The sequence below is a fragment of the Electrona antarctica genome (genome assembly GCF_951216825.1).
Source record: "Electrona antarctica genome assembly, chromosome: 13".
In the NCBI taxonomy this organism is placed as follows: Eukaryota; Metazoa; Chordata; class Actinopteri; order Myctophiformes; family Myctophidae; genus Electrona; species Electrona antarctica.
The window spans coordinates 38291383-38301105 of record NC_136794.1 but is presented as its reverse complement, the minus strand read 5'-3'; positions in this window follow the sequence as shown (position 1 = coordinate 38301105).

Here is a 9723-nt window from a genome sequence, read left to right as displayed (position 1 = left end):
ACACCTGGACACATCAAACGGCACAGTAAAGTGCCGCGGCACACAGGTTGGGAAACACTGGGACTACACTACACTACACCAGGGGTTCTCAACCCGTGGGTCGCGACCCCTCGGGGGGGCTGGAAAATGGAAATTAAGAGTTTACACATAGTACATGCATACACCTTCCATAATGATTATATCTGGTTTCAGTATTTATTTATGGTGTATTGTCTCTATTATTAAGGTTATTGTAGCAGTCAATTTATAGCCTATTTGGGGTCGGGAGGGGGCGGCGCGGGGGTCCCGAGACGTTGCCAAAGCATTTCCGGGGGTCCCCGGCCAAAAACGTTGAGAACTCCCGCACTACACTACACTACACTATTATTAATAATAATAATAATAAAACTTTATTTGTATAGCACCTTTCATGACATGAAATGCAGCTCAAAGTGCTTTACAGAGCAATGAAGAGAGAAAAAAAGAAAAGAAAAGCAAGGCATAAACATTAAAAAACAAGAGCAGTAATGCAATACAGTGAGGACAAAAGAAATTAAAAAAACAAATCAATTAAAAGCAAGGGTGTAGAAGTGGGTCTTGAGCTGTGCTTTAAAAATGTCTACAGAGGCTGCCTGTCGAAGGTACAGTGGGAGTTTGTTCCACGCCGTCGGCCCGTAGAAGCAAAAATCTGCTTCCCCGTATTTTTTAGTTGCCATTTTTTTAGGCAAAGCGAGCAGGCCAGCAGTGGAAGACCTTAGGGGGCGGTTTGGGACATATTTAGGCAGGCAGTCATGTAGGTAGGAAGGTGCTAGACCATTTAGAGCTTTATAAACAAGTAAAATAATTTTAAAATCAATCCTAAAAACAACCGGAAGCCAGTGCAATGAAGCCAAAACTGGAGTAATATGTTCTCTCATCTTAGTTCTAGTTAAAACTCTGGCTGCTGCATTTTGGACAAGTTGTAATCTGTCAGTTGTTTTCTTAGGCAGTAATGCATTGCAGTAATCAAGCCGAGAAAAAACAAAGGCGTGGATTAGCGTTTTTGCATCGTCCAATGACAAATAGGCTCTGATTCGTGCAATATTTCTAAGATGAAAAAAGGCGATCTTGGTAACATGATTAATGTGTGAATTAAAATTCAATTCAGAATCAATAATGACCCCCAAGTTCTTTACTGTACTGTTACTTTCTACAGTCAGGTTGCCAAGTCTGCTTATTATTGATTCTTTCTGCTCACTAGATCCGATTATGAGAACTTCTGTCTTATCCTCATTTAGCTTGAGAAAGTTCTCACTCATCCAGCATTTGATGCTAGACAGACAGGTCAACAGCGGGTCTAAAGCACAGGGATCATCTGGAGCTACAGAAAGATATAGTTGGGTATCATCAGCATAGAAATGAAAATTTACTCCGTGATTGGTAATGAGTTCTCCCAATGGCAGTATGTACAGGGAGAATAACAGAGGACCAAGAATCGAGCCCTGTGGAATACCAGAACCGATGTTGTGTTTGTCTGAGTCAAACTCAGCTAGATTGACAAAATAGCTTCTGTTTGATAGGTAGGAGGAAACCAGGACAGAGCCGTGCCAGACAGGCATGGCTTTTAAACAGATTAAAAGTTCATTAAGAACAATGCAAAAGTCTACAAGTTGGCAAAGGGGGGCAGCTGTGCAATAAAGAAATAAAAACACAGACTGCACAAAAAGATGAAATACACTACACTACACTACACTACACTACACTACACTAACTACACTACACTACACTACACTACACTACACTACACTACACTAAACTAAAGTAAACTAAAAGCAGTGCCGCAATAATGTCATTATCCGATGTTAAAAGAGAAGAGTTTTCTTCCCCAACGCGGCAGAGCATGAGACGCACCTGAAAAGGCCACGAGATGTCAAGACGTAATCATTTCTTTAATTTAGCGTTAATGAGACAATGTGTGCGATAAGAGCTGGGCTGAGTGGACGGCTTAACGACACTTAATGAAGAGCGGACGGCTGCAGATGACTCCTAGACCACTGGTTCCCAAAGTGGGGTCCGGGGACCCCCAGGGGTACTTTAGGGAGTTCCAGGGGGTCCCCAGCTAAATGATAGTTTGGAACCAAATGGAGCCTTATGGGTCTGTAACTCTGAGTGTGTACCAAATGGAACGAAACGGACCATGACAGCTTTTTTATTAAAATATCAATTCATAATTTGTTGGGTTTTTTTTGTCACAGTGTGTCAGGTGATCGCCCAGAAGGTGTCACACAGACAGTGTGTCAGGTGAGGACCCAGAGTCACGGAGTCACGGAGTCACAGAGTCACGGAGACACAGAGTCACAGAGTCACAGAGTCACAGAGTCACAGAGTCACGGAGACACGGAGACACGGAGACACGGAGTCACAGAGTCACAGAGACACAGAGTCACGGAGTCACGGAGACACAGAGTCACAGAGTCACGGAGACACAGAGTCACGGAGACACGGAGTCACGGAGACACAGAGACACGGAGACACAGAGACACAGAGTCACGGAGTCACAGAGACACAGAGTCACGGAGTCACGGAGACACGGAGACACGGAGACTAAGCTCGGGGGGCTCTGTACCGTATTTTATAATGTGAGATAAATCTAGCCGTGCCATTGCCGTGCCTGCATGTGGAGGCATGCATTAGGTTGTGTGTGTGTGTGTGTGTGTGTGCGTGTGTGTGTGTGTGTGTGTGTGTGTGTGTGTGTGTGTGTGTGTGTGTGTGTGTGTGTGCGCACGTGCATGTGGAGGCATGCATTAGGTTGTGTGTGTGTGTGTGTGTGTGTGTGTGCGTGCATGTGGAAGCATGCGTTATAGGTTGTGTGTGTGCGTGCATTCATGCATGCATGCATGACACAGAGCACTTAGGGCGCTCAGCATATAGAATGGAACTTGACAATGACTTGACATTGAAGATTGGAATATTACATTACATACAGTATAGGCTACATGCAATTTACAAGTTACAATTTACTTAATCCAGAGCGATTTACAGTAAGCGAGAACAACACATGGTAATACATGAAATAACAACACTTATAATACATGAAATAAGAAATGGTCAAATCAGAAATAATACATTAAAAAATAAATAGTCATCTAGGATCATTAGTAAACCAAGAACCTACCACCAGTCTAACAGTAGAATATATAAGCATATATATATATATATAATATATATATATATATATATATATATATATATATATATAATATTATATATTCTATATAAAAATATATACAATAGTCATCTATAGGATGCCAGGTCAATAGAGCGTCGCAGTCCCGCCCCCTTTCATGACGACGCCAGGCCCAAGAAATAATTCCCAATGCATTTCCCCATAGACATTTCAAAAAGTATTTATTTAAAGACCTTATAAGCGTCGTACGAAGCCAACTCGAGTTGTGACAAATCATGACAACAAACAATATTTTGGACCAAACAAATAATTACAAAGACTAAAAAAAACAACACAATGTGTTGAGTGAAAAGTGATGAGTGATCATCACTTTTCACTCATCACTTGAAAAGTGAAAAGTGATGATCACTTCGTAATGCGAAGTACATTCATCGTAATGCGAAGTACATTCATCGTAATGCGAAGTACATTCATCGTAATGCATTGTAATGCGAAGTTTGTTCCTGTCCGAGACTAGCAGTGCCGAGTCATCTGCGAACAGGAACAAGTTGCAGTCACAAGCTGAAGTCATGTCGTTAACATATATTAGGAACAGTAAAGCCCCTATGCTTCCTTGTGGAACGCCACAGCTCACTGGGAGGGGGGGGGGCAGTGTTCCATTCACCTCCAACATCTGTTCTCTCCCCTCCAGGTAGGATTGCATCCAGCTCACTGATGTGCTATCGAAACCAATTGCTTTAAGCTTGTTAACCAGTATGGAGTGTTCACGGTGTCAAAAGCCTTTTGGAGGTCCAGCAAGCATGACCATACCGCAGTATTTGCTGGATTCCGTCTGTCTGTCTGTCTGTCTGTCTGTCTGTCTGCCTGCCTGCCTGCCTGCCTGCCTGCCTGCCTGTCTGCCTGCCTGCCTGCCTGTCTGTCTGTCTCCTCAGACAGGGTGAAATGAAAGACATACGTGGCTAGCGCTGTGTCATCTTACGCTGCGTTTTTGAAAAGTGGATACTCGAGTATAGCGCCCCCCCCTAAATAAAAAAACAGAACAGTACTTCCAGCCTTTCTTGCATAACAGCTGCAGCCGTCGTCATGGCAGCGTTATATAAATAGAGGTGATGTCGACTGAACGGTTCTGCAAATGCTGCGCTTTTTATTTATTCACCACCACAAGAAAAGTTTAATTATTTAAACATGGCCGTCCGTCCTAACAGTCACTTCAGCAGCCTTCGCTTCTCACGGAGCCAAATGTCACCCTGTGCTTTCTGTCGTTTGTGAACGTTGAATGTTTGTGAACACACACACTGCGTTTTGAATGTTTGTGAACACACACGCACTGCATTTTGAATGTTTGTGAACACACACTGCCTTTTGAATGTTTGTGAACACGCACTGCGTATTTAATGTTTGTGAACACAGACACACTGCCTTTTGAATGTTTGTGAACACGCACTGCGTATTTAATGTTTGTGAACACACACACACTGCGTTTTTAATGTTTGTGAACACGCACTGCGTTTTGAATGTTTGTGAACACGCACTGCGTTTTGAATGTTTGTGAACACACACACACTGCGTTTTGAATGTTTGTGAACACACTGCGTTTTGAATGTTTGTGAACACACACACTGCGTTTTGAATGTTTGTGAACACGCACTGCGTTTTGAATGTTTGTGAACACACACACACTGCGTTTTGAATGTTTGTGAACACACTGCGTTTTGAATGTTTGTGAACACACACTGCGTTTTGAATGTTTGTGAACACACTGCCTTTTGAATGTTTGTGAACACACTGCCTTTTGAATGTTTGTGAACACACACTGCCTTTTGAATGTTTGTGAACACACACTGCGTTTTGAATGTTTGTGAACACACTGCCTTTTGAATGTTTGTGAACACACTGCCTTTTGAATGTTTGTGAACACGCACTGCGTTTTGAATGTTTGTGAACACACACACACTGCGTTTTGAATGTTTGTGAACACACTGCCTTTTGAATGTTTGTGAACACGCACTGCGTTTTGAATGTTTGTGAACACACACGCACTGCGTTTTGAATGTTTGTGAACACGCACTGCATTTTGAATGTTTGTGAACACACACGCACTGCGTTTTGAATGTTTGTGAACACGCACTGCGTTTTGAATGTTTGTGAACACACACGCACTGCGTTTTGAATGTTTGTGAACACACACTGCCTTTTGAATGTTTGTGAACACACTGCGTTTTGAATGTTTGTGAACACACTGCGTTTTGAATGTTTGTGAACACGCACTGTGTTTTGAATGTTTGTGAACACACACTGCCTTTTGAATGTTTGTGAACACGCACGCACTGCGTTTTGAATGTTTGTGAACACACTGCGTTTTGAATGTTTGTGAACACGCACTGCGTTTTGAATGTTTGTGAACACGCACTGCGTTTTGAATGTTTGTGAACACACACACTGCGTTTTGAATGTTTGTGAAAACCACCGCCCAGAACTATCAATACCAGTGGCGTATCTACAATAAGGCCAAACCATTTGAAAAACACGACACGAGAAACACGAGAAAAAAGAGAGAGGACAAACACCAGACCTGAGAACTATTGGTGGGCAGCGGATTGGCCGTTGCGTGTAGAGCGCAACCCTCAATCACTCATTGAAATGCAAATGCATGCCTTTCAGCCTTTGTATCCTACTCATCTGGGGGGAGGGGGGGGACATCTTGCTGTGGAAACGTGTGGTAATTCCTGGAAACGCTATACCGCTCAGAACGACAGACTGCAGCTCTACGGCCTCCACCTGACCTGCCCCTACAAACCCACTCCTCACAACGACAGACTGCAGCCTCCACCTGCCCCTTCAAACCCACTCCTCACAACGACAGACTGCAGCCTCCACCTGCCCCTTCAAACCCACTCCTCACAACAACAGACTGCAGCCTCCACCTGCCCCTTCAAACCCACTCCTCACAACGACAGACAGCAGCCTCCACCTGCCCCTTCAAACCCACCACTCAGAACAACAGACTGCAGCCTCCACCTGCCCCTTCAAACCCACTCCTCACAACGACAGACTGCAGCCTCCACCTGCCCCTTCAAACCCACCACTCAGAACAACAGACTGCAGCCTCCACCTGCCCCTTAAAAAACCCACTGCTCACAACGACAGACTGCAGCCTCCACCTGCCCCTTAAAAAACCCACTGCTCACAACGACAGACTGCAGCCTCCACCTGCCCCTTCAAACCCACTCCTCACAACGACAGACAGCAGCCTCCACCTGCCCCTTCAAACCCACCGCTCACAACGACAGACAGCAGCCTCCACCTGCCCCTTCAAACCCACTGCCCAGAAAGCCTCCGCTGGATTAATTAGCACTCAATTAGCTGAGAGTTGCATCTTTGCCCCACTGGGAGCACAGCCTGTGATAACGGCTGTGGGTCGCTGAGTGATAATTGCCTAAAACCCCACTGGAGTCTCTCTGTGTCTATTAAATTATTTGAATCACTTCACCACTGGGCTACCGCTGGGCTACCGCCACCAGGTACAGTCCTGCGTAGCTTTGTGTGTACCTATGTCTGTGTGTGTGTGTGTGTGTGTGTGTGTGTGTGTGTGTGTGTGTGTGTGTGCAACGTACATACATACGTACGTACGTATGTATGTATGTACGTGCGTGCGTGCCACCCTTTGGCCAATGGTCATGGGCTTCGCATAGTCACCGTTTGGCATGGGCCTCTACCAGATTCCCGCGTTTTGCGAAAACCGACTGCACCATTCAGTCAGAACAGCTATTTTTGGCGGAAGAAGGAGAAGAAAAAAAAACACAAAAACAATAAGTGACCAAAGTCACCTTCAGGACTTCTTGGTCCCTTAATAATAATAATAATAATAATAATAACAATAACAATAACAATAACAATAACAATAACAATAACAATAACAATAACAATAATAATAATAAATCATTATAATCATGTAATTCTACACATACTCCACTTCTTTCTGATTTGGGTTCTGTCTGCTCTAGTCATGGCTTCCAGTTCCCACGTGATGTCGTAAGGGAGTTTTGACTCCCTTATGACATCACTCATGACATGGTACTCCTTAACATAGTAAATAACTGCCATCTTACAAAGCGTCATCAGACTAGGATTCAAGTCTAAGATGATGATTCTATTTCCGCCAAATTGGATGACATGATCTCCCGCCATGCAACTGTTCCAACAATAAATAGATGGGTAACGGCGGCGTGACTTGGGCGTAACCGCCTTCCAGGAGAAGGACTTTGGATCACATTTCCACATATCTCCAGGGTTTATCCGGAGTGATCTGGTTACACACGAGCCTCCATATATATACAGCTCTCCATTGTAGGTAAAAGATAAATGACACTTGCGTTCTTCTGGACAAAGCTGTGCAGAAGGTGTGCTCAGCCAGGAGTCGGTCTCTGTGTCAAACACTCTGATGTCGTTGTTTTCAGATTCAGCACCCTCGCCGGCCCCCCCAAATACAAATATCTTTGTCCCGATGATGGTGGCTGAGTGCCAATGAGAAGAGTGCCTCTGGTGTTGATTAAAGACCAGACCATTGTGCAGGTATCCAACTTGTACACATCATTAGTACATTGTACAGTCTGTGACAGCATTCTTCCTCCATAAACATACATGAGCTTCCCCAAGACACAGGCAGAGTGGCCCAGCATCCCCTCCGGAGCAGTGCCATACGCCCGGGGTCTGAACCATCTGTGGGCGTCCACATCAAAGGCATAGAGCACATCCCTGAAGGTCCACCCTCCCCAGATGTAGACGGTGTTGTCGACGAGCAGAGTCGTGTGGCCATAGGGCATGCCACCTGACTTCAGCTGATGTCCTCTACTTCCAGTGGGAACCTGGATCACCTTCACCCAGCGCAGAGACACCGTGTTGAAGATGTGCACGTCCAGTACAGAATGAGGTGTCCAGAAATGAGAGTCAATCTTTCCCCGTCCGAAGCAGTACAGCTTGTGAGCCACTGGAATAGCAGTATGAATGTATGTTTCTTCTGAAGGTCCATACAAATGGACTTTCCACTAAACATGTCACACACACTAGCACCACCTGCAGGTCCAACACAGGAACTACCACGAGCAGTGCCACCCGCTTGTCAAATGGCGTTGAATACTAAACTTTAAAAGACAGTTACATAGCTGTGATGATGACTGTGTGATGTCACTGCATTACCACAGGAACGATTCACACTTTAGTCTCCTTTCCATGTGTGTTGTTTTAATATTTTGCTGGTGCACTTACCCCTCCTTGTATTGGTCATGCAACCAGAGAACAGGATCGTGGTTGCATACTGTCTATAAGACAATTTTTGTATTCTATACTCTAATTTAATGTAGGCTTCTCACTGTTTAGCAGTTCTATATATTTACATATTTTTCTATTGACTGAACCATTACATTGTGATGTCGTTTTTGCATATTGCTCTATGTATGATGTAAGAAATAAGTTTTTGTTGCCAGCAACCAATCACCCACTTTGGGTGTTGGCCTGATTGAGGACACTCCCTGATCCCTTGTCCCAATCTTTATAAATATCTGGTGTAACTCCTTGTATGTCATTCCCTGAAGAAGGCAACTTGTTGCCGAAACGTTGGAAAAATAAAGATTTTGATGGAATCGTGACTACGAGCTGTGCGGCCTCTCTCCTTTCTCAGTCATAGTTATCTCCTGCGGTCAGCACCTCCCCACTACTGGTGTGCGCTCCTACCTTCCTGTTATGTCACTGCATTATGACATCATGCCTATCTGATTGCATTAAACGACCTTAAATTATGTTAAACTCACTTTCGCTGTTATGAATGAAAACATAATGTAAAAACATAAGTGTACTATAATATACTATTATAATATTGATTATGATGATGATAATAATGAATTACTGTGATATACAAAAATCACACCTGTGTGAAGTGAGGGGCACTAATATATTAAAGTCCAACTCATGTTGATTAGGTGATGTAATGGTGATGTAAAACAAACGATGCCAACACAAACATTAAACGCCATTAACAATAAAGAGACAATATGACGTAATGAGGCACATTATGGCGTAAATTCTCCCTTCATTGTCAATGGCTTTAACAAAACAAACATTGAACTAAAGACAAACATTAAACCCACCCCTCAAAAATACGTAGGCTAGTACAAACATATAAAGAGTCATTGCTGAGATCCAACGTATTTTGAGCGTCCTATGCACAGCTTTGTGTGTAAGTGTGTCTGTATGAGCACGGAATCTTTGATTGGCTGAGCACGATGATGTAATCAATCATGCATGATGATAAGAGCGCCGCTCACTTCAAACGGGTGTGATGTTTGAGGGGCGCTAGGAACATAGAAAATATGTTGTATATTATATACTAGCCCTACTATTATCAACTCTCAGTAAATGGTAAATGGTAAATGGTGCATTTATATAGCGCCTTTATCCAAGGCGCTTTACATAGATTGTGCATTACATTCACCCATTCACACACACATTCATACACCGATTGCGGCGGAAGCCATGCAAGGTACCAACCAGCACATCGGGAGCAATTTGGGGTTCCGTGTCTT